Genomic DNA, 22,675 nt, shown 5'->3' with positions numbered 1-22,675 from the left:
TGAGGGTTGTTATTAATTACATAATTTTACTATTTGGGTGAATTAACCATTTAATTAACATTTTACGCTGTTATTTGCTCCTCACTGTCTTATTTAAAATTCATACTAACAAATTGCTGTCATACTTTGAAATCAATATTTTCCGTGCAAAGGCAGAGAGGGGCGGTGTGATGGTATTGGCAACATGAAGGCTACAATATTAACATGGGCCTGAAATGATGAGCTTGATGGGCTTTATCGTTGTACCAGATGTAATTTGTCACATTATAAAACAGTTATTTAAATACATCGTTCTTCAGTTTTTATTTTTTGATGATTTGCTATTAATGCAGATGTAATGATGACCAGAAATGACCAGCAGCACAAATGTTAAGTCTTCTGAAGCAATACTATACTTTTGTTTTGTGAATATTAGATTAATCAAATCGTGAATACACAGAAACCATATCTAACATCCCTCCAGAAAAACATCATGACTTCTAAGAACCAGTCATATTTGATTCAGACTAGGGCAGGTGATATGAAAAAAAAAAAAATTGTATGATAGTCGATATATATCTGTCATGATTCTGCCTTCATGTCCTACTTTTCTCTAGTCTTGAGGCAGGATCATGACAGACCCGTTTTTGTGTACAAGCACATGGCCTTGTCTTTGGGCCATGCGCTTGTGTTGTCTCATCCCCTTGCCCGCCCCCTTGCCCGCCCCCTTGTTATCCTAGTCTTGCCGTGATTGCCTTATCTGTGCCACCTGTTGTGTCTTAATTAGTTCTCCTATTTAGATCCCCTAGTGTGCTCTGTCTTTTGTCGGTTCATTGTTTCTCACTGTGATTGTTCCACATTGTGATATGTGTTACTCCATGTTCCTGTGATATATTGTTACTCGGTGTTGCCCTTGGAAGAAGACGTTGTGAGACCTGTTATTGTTTATTTGTAGTTAGTGTTCTTGTGTTTCGAGTCTTTGTTTATCGTGTCTTGTAAAGTTATTTAGTGTCTACCCTAGTCAGTGTTTTCCCCCTAGTTGGTTTTGTTTTCCCCTTTTTGTGTTAATAAACCCTAGGTTTGGTACATCCTGTCTGCACTTGAGTTCCTCCTTACCCCTCCTCATAACAATATCTTGATGATATGTTTGCATTTAGATAATAAAAAAAACTTGGGGAAATAGTTTAACTGGGATAATTTTTTTATTTTATTAAACAAGTTTTTAGCGAAAAACACAAGTCTGTCTACTTAAGAGAAGCTCTGTGGCATGAAGCTATGTTCCCACTGCCACTAAAAACCCTCTCGGATGGGGAGATATTTGCTGAAGCACATAGGTATTTCTTATATACCGTAATTCCTCAAATAAAAACCGGTAGTCAAATAAACGCTGGACCTCTTATAGTGGCCAGGGGCATGGTCAACACGAACAAATAAAGGCCGGGGGAAAATTTGTGCAGCAGAGCCAGATAATGAACGTACACGCCCACTGCCAGAGCGTTTCTCGACTCAAGAACTGGTTGCATTGGTTTTCGGATCACCTGGAACTCTATCTCTTTTAATTTAAAATGTTATTTAAAACAATTACTTTTTCAAACAGATGGAATTTGAAATAAAGGCCTGCCTCTAATAAAAACCTGCCTCAAATAAAAGCCTGTTACCTTACCCATATTGACAGAAAAACAGATTTTTATGATCCTGTGGAGGTTGTATCTCTCTATTAGTGCTATTGGATCTAAGTGCTGTGTTTGACACTACTGACCACAACATTATTTTGCATAGAAACATTATTTTTCCTGAATCAACAAACAGAACTAACAAATATTGCTACAAGTGTGACTGCATCATATAACAATTATTAATTAATAATATTAATAATGTTCATCGTCTGGCTGAATACATCTTGTATTAATTTTTTTTTTTTAATCCTGTCAAACGTGCACAAACTGACAGTCACCACCATAAGCTAATACTAAATATTGTAGAAACATAATTTTCTGTAAAGTTGCTTTGTAACTATTTGTATTGTAAAAAGCGCTATACAAATAAACTTGAATTGAATTGAATAGACTAGAACACTTTATTGGCATTAATGGAAATGCATTAGCACTTATATGTCGTACTTATATGACCGCCATCAATTCATAGCAGTGTATGAAGCGGTATCATATCGATCACAAATGCAGTATGGAGTACCTCAAGGCTCAGTACTTAGGGCCATTACTTTTCATACTTTACATGTTACTCTTGGGAGATATCATCAGGAAACAAGATGTTAGCTTTCACTGTTATGCTGATTATACTCAGCTCTATATTTCTTCGCAGCCCTGTGAAGCATACCACTTAGAAAATTTAACGGAATGCATTGTCGATATAAAAACTTTAAGACGAGTAATTTCTTACTGCTAAATTCTGAAACAAACAAACACAGAGGTGTTAATTATAGGACCTAAAAATTCTACATGTAATAACCTAGATCTCAAAAATATATCTAAGTTATGGCCTATGCTCTCAATGTCAAATGCAGAAATGTTAATCCATGCATTTATGACCTCAAGGTTAGATTATTGTAATGCTTTATTGAGTGGTTGTTCTGCACGCTTAGTAAACAAACTACAGCTGGTCCAAAATGCAGCAGCAAGAGTTCTTACTAGAACCAGGAAGACTGACCATATTAGCCCGGTCCTGTCAACACTGCACTGGCTCCCTATCAATCATCGTATAGATTTTAAAATATTGCTTATTACTTATAAAGCCCCTAATGGTTTAGTACCTCAGTATTTGAATGAGCTCCTTTTAACATTATAATCCTCTACATCCACTACGTTCTCAAAACTCAGGCAATTTGATAATACCTAGAATATCAAAATCAACTGCGGGCGGCAGATCCAACTGTAACCAGAAGGTCTGAGAGGAAATCTGCAAATTCTTTTAGGAATTCTGTATATGGCCCTGGTGGTCAATACACAGTAGCCAGAGCAAGAGACACAATAGATTTATTTTGCATATCTGACAGTGTAACATTAAGCAGAAGAATTTCGAATGAGTTAAACCTGTATCCTGTTTTCTGGGTAATATTGAGAATATCACGATAAATTGTTGCAACATCTCCGCCACGACCAGTCTGACGGGGCTCATGCTTATAACAGTAGTTTGGTGGAGTAGACTCATTTAGACCAATATAATCATTTGGTTTAAGCCAGGTTTCAGTCAAGCAGAGTACATCAAAACTATTATCTGTGATAATTTCATTTACAATAACTGCTTTGGGTGTGAGTGATCTAATATTTATGAGGCCAAACTTAAAAAAAAAAAATTTGTTCATTTATTTAAAAATGATCTGGTTTAATCACAATATTATTTTTTTCTAGGTCCTACATAAAATGTATATTTTGGCCTCACTATTTTGGGGAACAGACACAGTCTTAATAGATTGGACAGTGCAAGCACTTCTATAATTTGAGCCTTTAGAAAAGTCATAATAATAGTTACTTGAGAATTGGCTTACTAGTCATATGCAGCAAAGTGTCCTGGAGATGTTGTCAGAGAGCAGCTCCGCTCTGACTCTGCTGGGGTGCAGGCCATCATCGCGAAAAAGCCTAGGACACTCCCAGAAAAGATTCCAATTAACAAATAGCAGTTTCTGTTCTTTACACCATGACAACAACCATTTATTTAAAGCAACAAGTCTACTGAACCTTTCGTGTCCTCTTCGATACGTGGGCAGTGGTCCTGACACGATGATCATAGCCTCGGGCATTGTGCCTCAAACAGTCTCGATCAGGCTCCTGAAGTCCCTCTTCAGTGTCTCCGTTTGCAACAGCATGGTGTTGTTAACCCCGGTGTGAAGCTCGACCGCTCTGGGGCTCTCATCAGCCTTCACTATCATGGGTATCTGTGCAGAAACATTGAGAACAGAGCACCAGGGAGACAAAGTCAAAGTCACCTTTATTTATATAGCGCTTTAAACAAAATACATTGCGTCAAAGCAACTGAACAACATTAATTAGGAAAACAGTGTCAATAATGCAAAATGATAGTTAAAGGCAGTTCATCATTGAATTCAGTGATGTCATCTCTCTTCAGTTAGATAGTGTCTGTGCATTTATTTGCAATCAAGTCAACGATATCGCTTTAGATCAAGTGTCCCCAACTAAGCAAGCCAGAGGCGACAGCGGCAAGGAAACGAAACTCCATTGGTGACAGAATGGAGAAAAAAACCTTGGGAGAAACCAGGCTCAGTTGGGGGGCCAGTTCTCCTCTGACCAGACGAAACCAGTAGTTCAATTCCAGGCTGCAGCAAAGTCAGATTGTGCAGAAGAATCATCTGTTTCCTGTGGTCTTGTCCTGGTGCTCCTCTGAGACAAGGTCTTTACAGGGGATCTGTATCTGGGGCTCTAGTTGTCCTGGTCTCCACTGTCTTTCAGGGATGTAGAGGTCCTTTCTAGGTGCTGATCCACCATCTGGTCTGGATATGTACTGGATCCGGGTGACTGCAGTAACCCTCTGATCTGGACACAGACTGGATCTGGTGGCCACGGTGACCTCGGATCTAGAGAGAAACAGACAAATATTAGCGTAGATGCCATTCTTCTAATGATGTAGCTAGTACATAGGGTGTTATGGGAAGTGTTTCCGGTTCTGGTTTACCTAATTAATGCAGCCTAAAAATCCTTTAACGGATTTGGATATTAAAAGCATATTAGTATGTTATGTGTATGACAGGTTAAAGAGATGGGTCTTTAATCTAGATTTAAACTGCAAGAGTGTGTCTGCCTCCCAAAAAATGTTAGGTAGGTTATTCCAGAGTTTAGGTGCCAAATAGGAAAAGGATCTGCCGCCTGCAGTTGATTTTGATATTTTAGGTATTATCAAATTGCCTGAGTTTGAGAACGTAGAGGATGTAGAGGATTATAATGTAAAAGGAGCTCATTCAAATACCGAGGTGCTAAACCTTTCAGGGCTTTATAAGTAATAAGCATTTTAAAAAATATTTTAAAATCTATACAATGTTTGATAGGGAGCCAGTGCAGTGTTGACAGGACCGGGCTAATATGGTCATACTTCCTGGTTCTAGTAAGAATTCTTGCTGCTGCATTTTGGACTAGCTGTAGTTTGTTTACTAAGGGTGCAGAACAACCACCCAATAAAGCATTACAATAATCTAACCTTGAGGTCATAAATGCATGGATTAACATTTCTGCATTTGACATTGAGAGCATAGGCCGTAATTTAAATATATTTTTGAGATGGAAAAATGCAGTTTTACAAAAGGAAAGATTGCGATCAAATAGCACACCTAGGTTCCTAACTGATGACGAAGAATTGACAGAGCAACCATCAAGTCTTAGACGGTGTTCTAGGTTATTACAAGTTGAGTTTTTAGGTCCTATAATTAACACCTCTGTTTTTTCAGAATTTAGCAGTAAGAAATTACTCGTCATCCAGTTTTTTATATCGACTATGCAATCCATTAGTTTTTCAAATTGGTGTGTGTAACGATAAAAACTCCATAATCATCGGGAAGAAGGAGGCGGGAACCGGCGGACAATCAAATGAAACTTTAATTACAAAAATAAACACAAAACAGCACATCAGCCCCTCACGGACGACTGATGCGCGCAAATAAGAACCAAAACATAACATAAAGCCCAGGCCTGGTCATCTCTCGTCCTTCACTGTCGTCGCTCCAGTTCTATATCCTTCCATCTCCTCCGTGGGCCTCGAGACCGGTGGGTCGAACAGGTATAGCTCATCTCCAATCACTCCACCTGCCTCGTTCCTCCCTCGTCCCTCAGCCCCGCCCCACTCGTCACGGTGTGTTTCACCGGGCCGCGAAGAAATATAGAGCTGAGTATCATCAGCATAACAGTGAAAGCTAACACCATGTTTCCTGATGATATCTCCCAAGTGTAACATATAAAGAGTGAAGAGTAGCAGCCCTAGTACTGAGCCTTGAGGTACTCCATACTGCACTTGTGATCGGTAGGATACATCTTCATTCACTGCTACGAACTGATGGCGGTCATATAAGTACGATTTGAACCATGCTAATGCACTTCCACTGATGCCAACAAAGTGTTCAAGTCTATGCAAAAGAATGTTGTGGTCAATTGTCTCAAACGGTGAGAGTGCACTTTACCTTCGGCTATCGTAGCACGGACGTGTCGGTCGATGGAGTCTCCAACGATGACAGCATTGCATTCCGTCTCGCGGAGGGGAGCGAAGCGGTTCCAGGTGGAGATCTCGAAGACCGGAGGGGTAGAAGTCATCGCCCAAGGCCTGGCTCGTGTCCTCTGCTGTGGATGGACCCAGGGTACGTGGTGTCCTGGTGCCGGAGTGAAGGACATTTGGGAAGATCTCCTGGGTGCACCAGGCCTGTGCAGAGAAACACACGGAGTAGAGGTGGTGGGACTGTTAGCAGCGTGCTCTATATTTACCTCGGACTTGTGAGCATCAGCCCGGGAGGTTTCCAGCGTGGTTCTCTGCTCTCTCAGCTGGGTCTGCCTCACCTCCAGGTCACAAATCTGCTTCTCCACGGCCTCCAGCTCGAGCTGAATTCATGTAGCAACGTGTCCTCACCTGCAATCAAAGGTAGACATACATCCGCCATTAAAGCAAGTAACAGTGAGTAAAGCAATGGTAATGTGTGTGAATAGAGTATTAGCAATGCAAGCGCGGTTAGTGGCAACCACACTGACGATGCTAATGGGCTATAAGCTAATAGCAGACCCAGGAGATAAATATAAAACTAGTGATAACGGGGTGCTCTGATTGTTTTTGTTGTACAATATGATAGAGGATATACTCACACGTCATAGAAACAAAAACGATGGTGTATAAAATAGATTAAGATAAAAATAAATAGTTGATAAAAAGAATAACAAATGCGAGCTCAAATGCAGTACACATGGCAACAACAAACAGAAAGTGACGTCTATGACTTGCACTCTATTCATTTACCAACTGCTTGTTTTCTTAAAAAACAACAAAATAAAAAACTATCACATTGAATTCCATCTGTTTTCAACTTGCTTACTGCGTTAAGCTAACTGAGACTTGTTATAGCACTTGAAAGTGACAGTGACATGACATACAGTATGGTGACCCATACTCGGTATACTTGATGTGCATTTAACCCATCCAAAGTGCACACACAGCAGTGAACACACACACACCCAGAGCACTTGCCAGTCATTTCTATGCTGGTGGAGAGAGCACTGTACATTCACTCCCTACAATTCCTTTCAGCCCGAGACTCAAACTGTCACGGTTCATGAATGCACAGTCTCCTGCTGTATTCATGTTATGTCATGTTGATTGTTTCATGTGGGTGTAGCTCATTCCAACAGCCTACTTAATACCCTGTCTTTCGTCTCTTGTTTGTCAGATCGTTGTTTGAGGTCCTCCGTGTTGATGTCTGTTCAGTCTCTCGTGTTCCTGCCCTTTCTTTGTCTCCTGTTCGGCCGTCTCTGGATTGTATCATTAACTCACGGATTATCTTCACCTCTCACGGATCTACCATCACCATCATCTCTACCAGCGCACTCAACCTACCTACTCACCAGTCTGTGCTGTCATCAAGGTCCCTGCGTCAATCTCCTACCTTCATCCATCACACCTCTTTCCAATAAACTCCATTTACTTGCATTTGCCTCCTGTCTTCCATACGAGTCGTTACAGAACGATCTGACCAACATGGAGGCAGCGAGTACTCAACCTTCCACCCTCCAAGAATTTCTCGGCGCTAGTGTTCGGAGGATGGACTCCCAGGAGAGGAATCATAACGACACTGGTCGTGCGGTTCAAGCCTTGGTGACGCAGGTGTCCGAGCTCACCCAACAGTTCCAGCTACTACGAGCTCCCACTGCGCTGCCCACACCGCCTGTTCTCCCAGTACCATCGGAGACCCCCTCCCAGCCGGAACCACGTCTCCCAATTCCGGAGACGTACTCTGGTGAGCCCAACTTCTGTAGAGCATTTTTAACCCGCTGTGACATTAACTTTTCCCTACAGCCCAGAACCTTTGCCAATGAAAGGGTCAAAGTGGCCTTTGTGCTAACTCTGCTTTCTGGGAGAGCGGCATTATGGGGGACAGCGGTGTGGTAAAACCAGGATCCAGGCTGCGCCTCATTTCAGGCACTCTCCGCCGAGATGAGACGGGTCTTCGATAGGGCCGTCGCCGGGAGGGAGGCGGCCAGGATGCTGGTGGGGTTACGTCAGCATGAAAGATCCATCTCGGACTATTCCATCGAGTTCCGAACCCTGGCGGTGGAGTGTCATTGGAACGAGGAGGCGCAGCGGGACATGTTCCTGCATGGGCTGGTTGACCGCGTCGACTGGATCTCCCCACATCTCTCAATGGACTGATCGAACTGGCTTTGCGGGTCGACGCACATCTGACGCGGATGGAGAGGAGGAGCTTACCCAGCACCACATCCAGAACACCGGCGGACGTACGATTCAGCGGCCGGGACGCAGCCAGCCCCTCCTACGATCACGAGCCCATGCAGGTAGGGCGAGCTCGGCTTTCCCGGGAGGAGAAGGAGAGGCGGAGGTCCCTTGGCCTGTTCCTCTACTGCGGTGGAGCCGGACATCAAGCCTACACCTGTCCGGTAAAAGGGCCAAGCCCGGTAGTACGTATGGGGCTACTATCGGGTGGGATCTCCACCGAGAAGACCTCATCGTCATCATCACCATCATCTACGCTCCTTCGGGTAAGACTTTGATGGTCAGCACAGACCCACCACTGTCAAGCACTACTGGACTCTTGGGCAGAGGGTAACTTCATGGACAGCACACTGGCACACAAATTCCACATTCCTCTCAGACCCCTTCCGCACCACATCACTGTTCACGCCCTCAATGGACAGAAACTCCCAGCCATTTCGCACATCACTGAAGACATTACCCTCATCACATCAGGCAATCACTCTGAAACTATTTCCTTCCACATACTTGACTTTCCCCTGGCACCCATAGTCCTCGGTCACCCTTGGCTCTTCCTCCATAACCCCAAAATAGACTGGTCCTCCAATTCCATTCTTTCCTGGTGTAAAAAGTGTCATGAGTCTTGTTTAGTGTCTGCCTGTCCATCTGTGTCTATGTCTGTGTTACAGGAGGAGGTGGTGGATTTGTCTAACGTGCCCGCGGAATACCTCCATCTGAAGGAAGTGTTCAGTAAGTCTCGTGGTGCTTCTCTTCCTCCGCATCGTCCCTACGACTGTGCCATAGATTTACTGTCAGGTAAGTCTCTACCTAAAGGCAAATTATATTCACTTTCTGTTCCGGAAAGGGAGGCTATGGAGAAATATATTTCTGATTCTCTAGCTTCGAAGTTCATCCGCCCTTCCTCTTCTCCTTTGGGGGCGGGGTTCTTTTTTGTGGGGAAGAAGGACGGATCACTGTGACCTTGTATTGATTACCGGGGACTGAACAACATCACGGTAAAGAATACTTATCCTTTGCCGTTGATGTCTTCGGCCTTCGAGAGGTTGCAGGGAGCGTCAATTTTCACAAAACTGCGACATTCACAGTTTTGTTTTGGCTTGCTCGGTTTGTGCCACTGGTAAGACTTCCAATCGGCCCCCTGATGGGTTACTTCAACCGCTGCCGGTCCCTTCGAGACCCTGGTCCTACATCGCTCTAGATTTTATTACCGCCCTCCCGTCCTCCCAGGGCAACATGGTAGTTTTAACCGTGGTGGACCGGTTCTCGAAGGCGGCCCACTTTATTCCCTTGCCCAAATTACTCTCAGCCAAGGAGACAGCGTTGACCGTCGTAGATCACGTCTTTAATTTACATGGCCTCCCGATAGACGTGGTTTCCGACAGGGGACCCCAATTTGTGTCCAAATTTTGGCGAGAATTCTGTAGATTGCTGGGAGCGACTATAAAGCCGCGTTTCCACCGGACTTTGGCCTGGTCCTTGGTGTGTTTCCACCGCAGGAACCAGGAACTAAATAAAGTTCCAGGTAAAAAAATGCCCCTCAGAAAGTCCCTGCTGGCGAGGTGGTACTTTTTCAAAGTTCCGGAACTTTCGGGGGCGGGACTTTGGCGCTTAATATGCTGATTGGTTGAGTTCACGCAGCATTGGTTGAGTTCAACCACCATTTATTCGCATCATCATTTTCAAAATATTACTGTTATTGTGTCATGAAATGTAATTTGAAAAGTATTTTAGGCGAGAATGTAGTTGTTTAAAACTCAAATCTGTCGTTTATTTATAAAGACAGCGCCTATTTAAAAAAGTGTTTCGCCGATCTCGGAGACAGTGAGCTCCACACGATCAGCGGGAGCTCAGTGATCATCTATCCGATGAGAAGCAGCCTCACCTCGGATAGACCTTCTGATATGTGCCGCTGGCTCTGATGTGTCTTTAGTGTTTACACATAAAATATAATTCAGCTGCGGGGTAAATCTAACCGGTTTTCTTTGGTCTGTATTCAATTTATCTATGTTAAAATTAAAATAAAAAAGGCAAGTCTATATAATATTTTGTTTCATTGTAATGGCTGTATATACACATATCCCTGAACTAAGTACATTTCTGCAGCTGTTATTATGTTTAAATGAAAACGAAAGGAGGCAGTTGTATTTTATATCCTATTTCGTTTCATTGTAAATATACTGGGGGGAAAATTGCGGTAGCCAAAGCGAGCTGACTGAAGTTATCAAGTATGCTGCTGTTTATAGATTTACTGGACTTGCGTCGTCGAATGCACAAAGTCTGAACTAACTACCAAGGATGCACATCCAAAATAATTTTCTTTTCTTTTTTTTTTTCTTTTTTTTTTTATCAGCGGTACTTTGTATTGAGAAACATGCGCAAACCTATGTCACCAGTCTATTTGCCTAATCTTCCCGGTACTTTACACTGCAGTGGAAACGCAGAAAGTTCCTGGTACAAATGTTCCGTGTAATTTCGATGGGGAAACGGCATTAGTCTGTCCTCAGGGTTTCAACCCCAGAGCAATGGTCAAACCGAGAGAGCCAACCAAGATTTGGAAAGGGTGTTGCGATGTTTGGTCTCCAAGAATCCTTCCTCCTGGAGCCAACAATTGTCTATGGTGGAGTACGCCCACAATACCTTACCAGTATCAGCTACGGGCCTTTTGAGTGTAGTGTAGGTTACCAGCCACCTATTTTTCCCAGTCTGGAATCCGAAGTTGCGGTCCCCACCGTTCCCGCCTTCGTCCAGAGGTGTCACCGCACTTGGACTAGAGCCCGCGAGACTCTACGCCAAGTGGGGGCGCGCACTAAGGCCAAAGCCGATCGCCACCAGTATAGGCCTTCCGTATACGTCGTGGGTCAAAAAGTGTGGCTTTCTACTAAGAATATTCCTCTCCGCTCCGTATCTAATAAGTTGGCTCCCAAATTTATTGGCCCGTTTACTGTCACCAAGATCATTAGACCGATGGCAGTCCGCCTTAAACTCCCTCCTGTGTACAGGAGAATTCATCCCGCCTTTCATGTGTCAAAAATAAAGCCCGTATTTCATTATCTCATTAATCCGCCTCGTGTTCCTGCCCTTGCTTTGTCTCCTGTTTCGGCCATCTCTGGATTGTATCATTAACTCAAGGATTATCTTCACCTCTCACGGATGTACCATCACCATCATCTCTACCAGCGCACTCAACCTACCTACTCACCAGTCTGTGCTGTCATCGAGGTCCCTGCGTCACTCTCCAACCTTCATCCATCACACCTCTTTCCAATAAACTCTGTTTACTTGCATTTGCCTCCTGTCTTCCATATGAGTCGTTACACAAACTCACAACCTTTGGATTACAAGTCTGAATCTCTAACCATTAGGCCACGACTTCGCCTTGCATATCATTGCTCTTTTGTTGATTTTGATTTGCTTCCATTGTTCTCATTTGTAAGTCGCGTTGGATTCAAGTGTATATAATAGGATATACATTCAATAGTGTCAATTAATTTTAATTACTTGTTGTGGTGGTGTTTTGGTTTCAGTTTTATCAAGTTTGGTCCTCTCGCCCACCCCTAAAATGCTTCACCAAGAATCTGAGTCATGGGGGGGGGGGGCGTGGGGGGTACTTATGAATTTAAAAATGTCAATAAACAACAACAAATCACCTTAAAAGCTGTTCACAGCTTTCACTGTCTTCACAACTGTGAATTCTGATAAATGTGTATTTATGTGCTTCAGAGTGGTTTCAGTTGAGGCTTCTACAATCTAAAATAAAGCTGTTCATATTAAAGGTTGTTCTTAACCCATTATTACGCCATCACAGCTACCCCTTTCTCAAAAAATAAATACATGCCAGAGGACTGGACAGACATGTCATGTCTTTCATTGATACCAGTGAATAAAGATTCTGAGGAAGGCAATATCTCTTTTGCCTAGAGCTCATTCTCAAAGAGGATGATGATCATCACAGACATGAATTTGGGGAGAGGTTCTGCAAGATTCATGTTAAAAGTCACGTAAAGGAAGCATTGCCACCACTGTGCTATGATTCACATATTTTAAGGGCACAAAGAGAACACAAAGATCTCACTAACATTCCAGCAGTATGGTTTGCAATAATAATAAAAAAAACAGACATGGACACACATTTTTTTTTTACAATCACACATGACAAGACAATACAAACTGAAACGGTGAAAAAGTTGTTCAGAACAACACAAACAAATCATGGAAACATAAAACACAATGATTTTCAAACTGCTACAACTAAGGCTCAAGCTAACTTTTGTTTGGTCTGGTTTCAGAGTTACCTTCAGGCCTACTACAGTGGAAAAACTTTTGTGATTTATTCACAATGGAGTAATGTGGGGTTACATGTGGAACAGTAACAAACACAATTCAACATAAATTACAATTCAAAAACTCTAATGTAACTGTGAGCTAGTTTCACATTATGTAAATTATCTCAGTAATGAAATCTCGGCTCACTTGCTTTTCATTGTCTAACAGATTAAATTTGGACTGATGCTAAACCTATTTTTCAGGCCTTAACGTTTGGTGAAATATACAGTACAGACCAAAAGTTTGGACACACCTTCTCATTCAAAGAGTTTTCTTTATTTTCATGACTATGAAAATTGTAGATTTATAGGGATAAAAGGACAGCATTCCAAATTAAATACCTATTTGTCATTAATGTTAACCAACACAAGATGTTAAATAAATGTTAAGTAAAACCTACAGTATCTGAAAAATGAGTTTAATTCGTATCTCTGTTGTATTTCTCTTATTGTGCTTCTTTAAATGTCATCATTATTCAAGTTTTTCTAAATTCTGTCCTTGATTCAAACTTCTCATAAGCTTAATTGATTTGGTCTAGAGAGAAGAATTAATTATTATTTTAATTTGAAAACTACATATAAAATAGCTACCAAAATAAATTTTGGTAACTACAGCTTGGCTAAAACTATTGACTAAAAGTAGTGACTAAAAGTTGACTAAAATGCAATGACTTTTCATCGACTAAAACTAGACTAAATCTATGAAAGACTCAAATGACTAAAATGTGATTAAGACTATTAAGCATTTTCATCTCGAGACTAAGACTAAGACTTAATCAAAAATGCCAAAATTAACACTGCTGGTAAGGACTCTAGCTGCTGCATGTTGGACTACCTGTAGCTTGTTTATTGAAGAAGCAGGACAACCACCTAGAAGTGCATTACAATAGTCCAGTCTAGAGGTCATAAATACATGAACTAGCTTTTCTGCATCAGGAACATGTTTCATAGCTTGGCAATGTTTCTAAGATGGAAGAATGCAGTTTTTGTAACATGGTAAATATGATTTTTAAAAGACAAGTTGCTGTCTAATATAACACCCAGATTTCTGACTGTAAAGGAAGTAGCAGTGCATCTGTCTAGTTGCAGATTGTAATCTACAAGATTCTGTGTACTGCTTTTTGGTCCAATAATTAATATCTCTGTCTTTTAACACACTCGATTAGATTAGATAATTTAGAGGTTGAATCTAGTCTCGTTGAGATATATAGCTGAGTATCATCAGCATAACAATGGAAACTAATCCCGTATTTTCTAATAATATTACCAAGGGGCAACATATATATTGAAAATAGAAGAGGACCTAGGACGGATCCTTGTGGCACTCCATATTTTACTGATGTTAACTGAGATGACTCCCCATTTAAGTAAACAAAATGGTAGCGATCGGACTGGTATGATCTAAACCATCTTAGAGCCTACCCTTGAATACCTGTATAGGTTTGAAATCGATCTATGAGTATGTCATGATCTATGGTGTCAAACGCAGCACTAAGATCAAGTAAGACTAGCAATGAGATGCAGCCTTGATCTGACGCAAGAAGCATGTAATTTGTAATTTTAACAAGTGCAGATTCCGTGCTATGGTGGGAAATTCTTCATACAGATATTTTTTTTTTCTTGCAGGAAGGAGCTCAATTTAGCAGACACAACTTTTTCTAAAATTTTAGACATAAATGGAAGATTTGAAATAGGCCATAATTTGTCAGTTCACTAGGATTTAGTTTTGGTTTCTTAATAAGAGGCTTAATAACCACCAGCTTAAATGGTTTTGGGACATGACCTAAAGATAACGATGAGTTAATAATATCGAAAAGCAGCTATTCGGCCACAGTTTACAACTCTTTCAATAATTTAGTGTGTACATGATCTAATAAACATATTGTTGGTTTAGATGCAGAGATAAGTTTATTTAGCTATTCTTGTCCTATAGTTGTAAAGCACTGCAGTTTATCTTTGGGTGCAATGGATGAAACTGAAGTGTTAGACGCTGTAGAATCTACATTCGCTATTGTATTTCTAATGTTATCTTTTTATCAGTGAAGAAATTCATATAATCATATTACGTTTATACGTTTAATATTAAACGTTGGTGGAATATTTGAATCAGGTGGCATCTGGTTATTTGTTAATTTAGCCAATGTGCTAAATAAAAACCTTGTTTTGGTTATTTTCAATGAGTTTGAGTATATGCTCTGCCCTAGCAGTTTTTAGAGCCTGTCTATAGCTGGACATACTGCTTTTCGACACAATTCTAAAAACTTCCAAGTTAGTTTTTCTCCATTTGCGTTCAAGACTACGAGTTACTTTCTTGAGAGAGTGAGTATTACTCTTATACCATGGCACAGTACATTTTTCTCTAACCTTTTTCAATTTGATGGGGGCAATAGCTTCTAATGTATTAGAGAAAATAGAAATAGCTAGTCATTTCATCTAGTTCATGTGTATTTTTGGGTACAAATAGCGGATGAGATAGATCAGGCAGGTTATTTTCAATTCTGTCTTAGATGGCTGGAACAATAGTTCTGCCCAGACGGTAACGCTGACCCATATAGTTAATATCAGTGATCCGCAGCATGCACCATACAAGGAAATGGTCTGTAACATCATCACGTTTAAGAATTCTTTATACGGCCCTGGTGGTCTGTGCCAGAAACCAGAGCAAGAGATACATTAGATTTCTTTTGCATGTCTGATAGTGTAACATTAAGCAGCATTGTAAACATTTGTTTTCTTGCTATACTCTCTTTCTTAGTGATTTGGTCACTTGGATACACGAAAGGTTATGGTTAAAATTATTCCACACAAGAGTGTGGAAACTTTAACATGCTCAAACTTAAACAAGTGTGCATCTTTCAGTGGAACCGTTGTTTAGGTTGTAATAGTTTTAAGGGTAAAAGAGCTAGACTTCATTTTTGTGTTGATGCTTCATCTGATCACACTTTGTGGACAGACACAAAGTTGCACTAAAAGAAATATCTCAAAGAGAAATACTGTAACTTCATTTGTTATTTTTTATTTATTCCTATTACAATGACAGCTCACAGAGGGATGTCTTCACCTAAAAACGTACAAAGTCCAACAAACAAATTGTGAACGGCTATCTGAAATCTTGATAATATGATTAAATCTAGTGGAAAAATGTCATTCGCAAAACATTGTGTTTCTTAGATGTGCCATATCCTGTTGGCATGCAAAAATAGTCATAAATGTTTTAGCACAGCTATGTACACAAATGGTATGAGAATGGTATATTGTGTCACTTGCATAGCAAATGCATTACCAGTTTATCAGGGTCGAAAGGAAATGATGATAATAGTTGAAACATCCTTAGCTTGTACATTTATTTCATTTTGAAAATCACAGCTGCTGGAGCTTTAATTTTTTTAGTAAACCATTTAACATTACATGATGTCTACAAAATAGTCAAAGTTATTGAGGGTGGAGGAGAGCACTGTTCATTCACTCCCTCCCACCTACAACTCCTGCCAGCACCAAGACTCAAACCTGTGACCTTCAGGTTATAGGTCCAACTCTCTAACCATTAGGCCACAACTGTATTTGCACATTTGTGTGTTTTGGTATGAATATGAATTGTATCAGTTGTATTTTTGTACATTTAAATAAAACTGTGACGAGTGGGGCGGGGCCAAGGGACGTGGGAACGAGGAGTGAGGCCAGGTGTAGTGATCGGAGATGAGCTACACCTGCGACCCACTACCGGTCTCGAGTCCCACAGAGGAGATGGAAGGATATAAAACTGGAGCGACTACAGTGAAGGACGAGAGAGGACCAGGCCTGGGCCTTATTTTATGTTTTGCTTTTTATTTGCGCGCATCAGTCGTCCGTGAGGGGCTGATGCGCTGTTTTGTTTATTTTGTGATTATTTAAGTTTAATTTTGATTGTGCACCGGTTCCCGCCTCCTTCTTCCGGATGATTATGAAGGTTTTATTATTACAAAAACATTTTTAAATATATTTGTAAATGTGTTATTTGCATAACACAAATAAAATATGTAATTTACAACAAAGTAGTTTCAAAATATGGTTGTATTTAGTAATTTTCAATAAAAATACTGATCTTAATGAATATAAATAATTAACTCAACTGTTGGGTAACTTTTAACCCAACAGGATTTTAACCCAATGGGTTGGGTTGAAATAACCCATAGATGGGAAGGTGCTATACCAACCCATAGTTGGGTTGTTTTTAACCCAACATTTTTTAGTGTGTAGAAAACCCCCACAGCTCAGATTAGAGATGAAACCATAATAAATCCAGTTATAAATACATCAAAAGTCAAATTTGACATCTGTTTGATCTTTTGATTTACACACACCTCTGACATGTCAATCAAGGGTGACAGGACAATCTGACACAAGGATATGATACAACTATTGATAATAAAGTTGAATCTAATCTAATCTTAAGGACCACTGTAGCACTGTTAACAACAGTATTTACTCCATGACACAAACAGAGACACATGAACACACAAGGACTGACTTAAAATAGTAAACTTTATGTTTGTCTTGAAAGTAATCAAATACAGTCATCAACATTTAAAAGGCTATTTAGATAAGGTATTCTGTAGTCAGAAACTTTTTTTGTAATGTTAAAATGTGGGGCCAAATCATTGTAGATTAATAGTCACTTGTTAAAATTTCAGATCAAACATAATACAGTCTGGTTAAACATTACACAAGAATTCCATGACATTTCATGACAACATAATTACAAGATACAATTCCCGGCGTACTATTAGACCAAATAAAATGTACATTCAGAGTGCTATGTTGGTATCTGTTTTTGTTTTTCTGCTAGCAGAACATAAAATAAATGTATCAAAGTACAAATATCTGATTAAAAAAAAATACTATAGATTCTATATATACTATATGAATTCCAAATAGTTATTTTCTTTCCTTTAAAAAAAAAGGGCAATATGCAGCAGGTGCTTGAATATAGAGACAGTTCTAAATAAACATCAATATAAACAGATGTGCACATCTAAACAGACCCATATAAGGACCAATTATCACTATTAAATTGTTGTTTACCAGCATACATAGTATGCATATCTGTTGTTGAGTAGTACCTAAAGCACATATTAATACCTTACTCTGCATTTCCACATTTTAGATCCCTTAATTCTACCCTATACATAAACTTTACAACTACCTTACAAACTAAAAAGAAACAGTTAATAATTAAATATTTTCTACTACTGTTTACAATTGTCACGTGTTGTGTTAGTTTGAATGTTGTATTGCAGTGTTTCTAATGTGATTAAATCATTGAATGACAATATACAATGTTTAATGCTGGACATTTTCCTCAGTTAAGATTTTCATCAGACTGTCTCTGTATCTTTTATATGGAAATGTGTAATGGTTCACCTAAAAAAGACAATTAACACACATTAAGTCAACATTTAATTAATGTGTAAAGCTCTGCTTGGTTTAATATAAAAAAAGAAGAAAAACAGAAAAGGCAGAACAGTGTAAAGAGAAAATGATTTGTTTACCTGCAGAGCTTTCATCATCAGATTTACAGCTTCTCCAAAGGAAGAAGGCTGCCAAAATCACAGCCATCATGAAAACAGTGGCTATCGCAGATGTGAAAGCATACCTGAGGAATATTTATTAATATCAAATTTTATTAGAAATGAAACATTTACCAAAAATTTGTTTTTTGCAAAGCAAAGAAGATTAAAAAAAAGATAAACTTACAAGGTTATCGGTGGCACTTTCCCTAATGGAGAAAAGAAAGGGCAAGAATAATAGCATTTATCAAAAGTATTTATCAATACCTAAAGTTTTGTTTCAGCCATTACTATTTGCCAATGTATATCACTGCCATGAATAAAATGATGTGTTATCAGGGTTTATGATTTTATGAGCCCACCCTTAATTTTTATAGAGAAAATTAATTGAAAGTCCTGTAATAATACTTTCACTTTAGTTGCCTTTAGTGTGCAACCCTTATGATGTGAAACATTATATTTCAAAGTTACTTGGGGGAACCCAATAGTAACAAATGTTTTTAGAATGAATGCAAATGTTATGCGAGCAAATGTAAAAGTATTAAAATAATTTTCCTACAATGTTTCTTTATGAACAATTTGTACTAAAGATACTAAAGTTGCTAAACATACATTAATGGAGGAAATTCAATAATGTATATAAAAACTGATAAAAGATTAACTGCTACTTTTCCCTAAATAAATTCCTAAGTTGCTGCTTATTAATACATAGTTAATGTAGTTAATTATACTTACTGGCACACTGTGTGTCTGAAAACTGCATGCACGGGGAAACAGTGATCTCTCCAAGTTCTATGGTTTGAAATAAAAAGTTGTATTGTTATTAGAGCAATATATCCTATTTCAAATCTTAGATGTTTAAACATGAATTAAATTAATTGTTGCATACCTTCACATATGCGGCATGGCTGACATATAGCAGCCATGTACTCTGTAGGTCCTCCAGAGCAGTTCTGGAAAACAAACTTACCTGTAGGTTTGAATTAGATTTAGTGATTCACAATGTTGACCTAAATTGTCAGATTTTTTATTATAATTTAGTCTGTGGAACTCACCTTCTTCGCAGTTAAAGCAGCACAGCGATTCTTGGACTTGGAAATGGTTCTCTGGGCATGTTACTACACATAAAGTACAAAATGCAGCCACAAATATTGCCCGGAGCTTTAATGAAAATACATTTATTTTTCAGTGTAAGTCTCAAATTACATGTATCTAAATCAGGGATAAGGAACAGTGCAAGAAATGAGAACAACAACAACTACAACAAAAATGTGTTTTGGAAAATAAAACAGGAACAAAATCCTTTTCAGTCATTCCAGAGTTAAAAGATTGTATTGAAATGCGTGTTACCGGTTAGTAATTGTATCGTATTGTTTTAATATATATATTTTTAATTAATCCAACAACTAAAGATGGTCTAAAACTTCCAATTTTAAGTAAATATGTATATATTTATACTAAATTGTAGTTGACAATTAATGTTTTTGTTGTTGTTGTTGTTGTTGTTTTTTTTTACATTAAATAGAAAAAGGTAAAAACATAAATACTTACCAACACACATTTGGTGTCTGGCGGGTTCATCGTAGGTTTCATATGGTTTTCTCACCATTATTGATCCTCGACTCTCCGCTTTTAAACAGAGCACTGACGTGTTTAAGGAGTGGCCAAAACATGTTCTTGCAAACCATTTATTATCACATCTAAAAATAGCTATTTGACATTTTGTGTGTTTCTTAAAAATATATATAATATGCATATAGGAAATCATTACAGTGATTATGATTGATTTTATGGTTTTCACTTATAAACTTAAATATGAACAGCACTGAAAAAACATACTTAGAAACTATATATAAAAAATTATATACATTTCAGTTATATATCAGTTGAATGATCCAGTGCTTATGATCCGAAAGATATTGTCTATTATCTGTGTATATTATTTTTTTATATATATATTTATCCAGCAAAATCAGAGTATTCAAACATTTATATTTATAGATATAATTAATATAATATTTTTTTACAGAGAACATTTGTGTTTAATTTTTATATACTGTAGAACCAAAACAAAAACAGAACAAAGACCAGTGAATGAAGTTAGTTGAACAAACTTGAGTTTCAGAATAGGTTTAGAACAAACAAAACACAACAAATCCAACATGGTTGTGACAGTTGGTTTTGTTGGTTCCTGTCATGCTTCTTTTGACCCTGTCAAATGTGTTCATTGGCTAGTCTGTCTTGTGACCCCCTTTTTGTTTGGTATATATACCCCTCATGTTCCCATTGTCTCTTGTCTAGCTTTGTTTCCTGTAATCCTCTGTTGGTGAGTTAATTGTTTATTGTCAAGTCTTTGTTTGTTTGCATGTTCTGTTTCATTTTTATGTTCAGTAAATGCTGTACTTGGGTTCTTATACTCGCCTTCAGTGGGTCCCTTGTTACAGAAAGCTTGACAACGCAACCAAGCCTTCAAGGACTATGTGGAAGATTTCTGTAACCTATGTTATCAAGTGGACTTCAGTAATACTGCTCTCAAGGACATTTTCCATTTTGGCCTGAAAGAGGAAATCTCTCAGTTAATGCCACCACATACCCAACACTGGAATCAAGAACAATAATTAATTTCGCTTTGCATGTGGCTCTTCATTTAATGTAGGTGACGTCAAAGAGAAATATGGCATCATTCCAGAGCTTCGTCCTATCATGCCTGCCGAGCCAGGGCCTGCTCACGTCACACCTGTCAAGCAAGGGCATGTTCATGTAATGTCAAATGAGATTTAAATGCCACTGAAGTCTCACATCTTGCACTGCAGATATCAACATGACATTTTAGTTCAACACCCGACAAAGTAGGCCTAACTACACATTTGTTATGTCTGTAAGTGTGCCACTTAAACATTGACATTTTTTGAAAAGTCTGACTGCAATCTGGCAAAACACACTTAAAGGTTAAATTAAGTGTATTTTTATGAATTCTCATGTGCCCTATGTATGTCACTATTGTGGCACAGTTATGACAACCCATTCTCATTTCAAAGGCGTCAAAAACCGAAGCATGGTCAAGCGCCTTTAGTGTCACTTTTATGACGCCAAATGTGCCTCTCGGCATCGCAATATCGACACACTACGACCTTCATTGCTTTCAGTGAGAAGCATTTGGCATCAGTATTCGGACGAGAGGGCATGAGATGTTTATCACTATGAAATCACGTTCAAGAAGTTTCATTCAGCACACATCGCGATACTTGCCATCAGTTCCACAGTTTGGGTGAGTAGTCGTAAATTAGCTCTTTTAATGCCTGTTATAAAAAAGTATTCTGCTTCTTTATCAATCAGATTAGTGCCATATGTTTAATCGCTGTGTTATATCGGTCATCCCCGGCTGTCCTTGAGTTTCATTGCGTTTAACTAAATGAACACAGACGTTAACTAGTGTGATTAAACTCTATCTGTCACGTGACATGCCATAGACCTTCGATCCGTTTTATATTAATTTCAGGTTCAAAGATGTAAGTTGTATTTGTAGTAAAATCATGGTAATCACGACACTTAGAATAGTAACAAATGAAATTTGAAGTTAAAACACAGTAAACGGATATTTACCATGTTTTTTTTACCACAGTACCTGTAGTTTTACTATGGTGTATTAATAATCAATACAACAATACAATAATCACCAAACCAGCTATGTTTGTATCACTGTAATGTTAGTGTTTTTATGTGCTTTTATATGACAGATATCACAGTAATCATATGTTCTGTACCATGCTTTTAATACCTTTTAATGTAAATCCAAAGAATAAAACATAATAAAAATAAATAAATAATACAAATTGTATTTTTCCATCTTGCAGTTCATTCATATCAGTTTATATCTAAATATTTAGATATATTATTAAGATTCTGTATATAATTCAATTTTATTTTCTCTCCCCTTTTTTATTATTTGTATTTTTATTTTTAGCTGAAAAAACGTAAAGGAAGCAGTCAGCCCAGTGTGTTTGTGGAGAGGTATTCCTTCAGAAATGGAGAAGACAGAAAGCTGCGGAGATAGACATTTGCAGCAGTAAGTCTGTGATAGTTTGTCCCTTTCATCAAACATTCCTGCTGTTATAATAATATAATAATCATGAGGCCCATTTGCCCAAGGACTCCTCCAGGCTCCCTCGTCCATCCAGACAAACCTGGGTCAGCTTCCGTCATGGACTTCCGGGTCTCCGGCTTCACCTCGACCCTCCACCTGGCTCCTCCCTTCCTTCAGTTACCCTGTCATCCTCGCTCGTCCCATCGTCGCCCTGGTCAGCCAGGTCATCTGCTCCGCCTCTAGCACGCGAGCCAGCCACTCCGCCTTGGGCTTCCAGACCGACGATGTCGATCTGG

Source organism: Carassius auratus, chromosome 36 (assembly GCF_003368295.1).
Source record: "Carassius auratus strain Wakin chromosome 36, ASM336829v1, whole genome shotgun sequence".
NCBI lineage: Eukaryota > Metazoa > Chordata > Actinopteri > Cypriniformes > Cyprinidae > Carassius > Carassius auratus.
Note: the sequence above shows the minus strand (reverse complement) of the source record.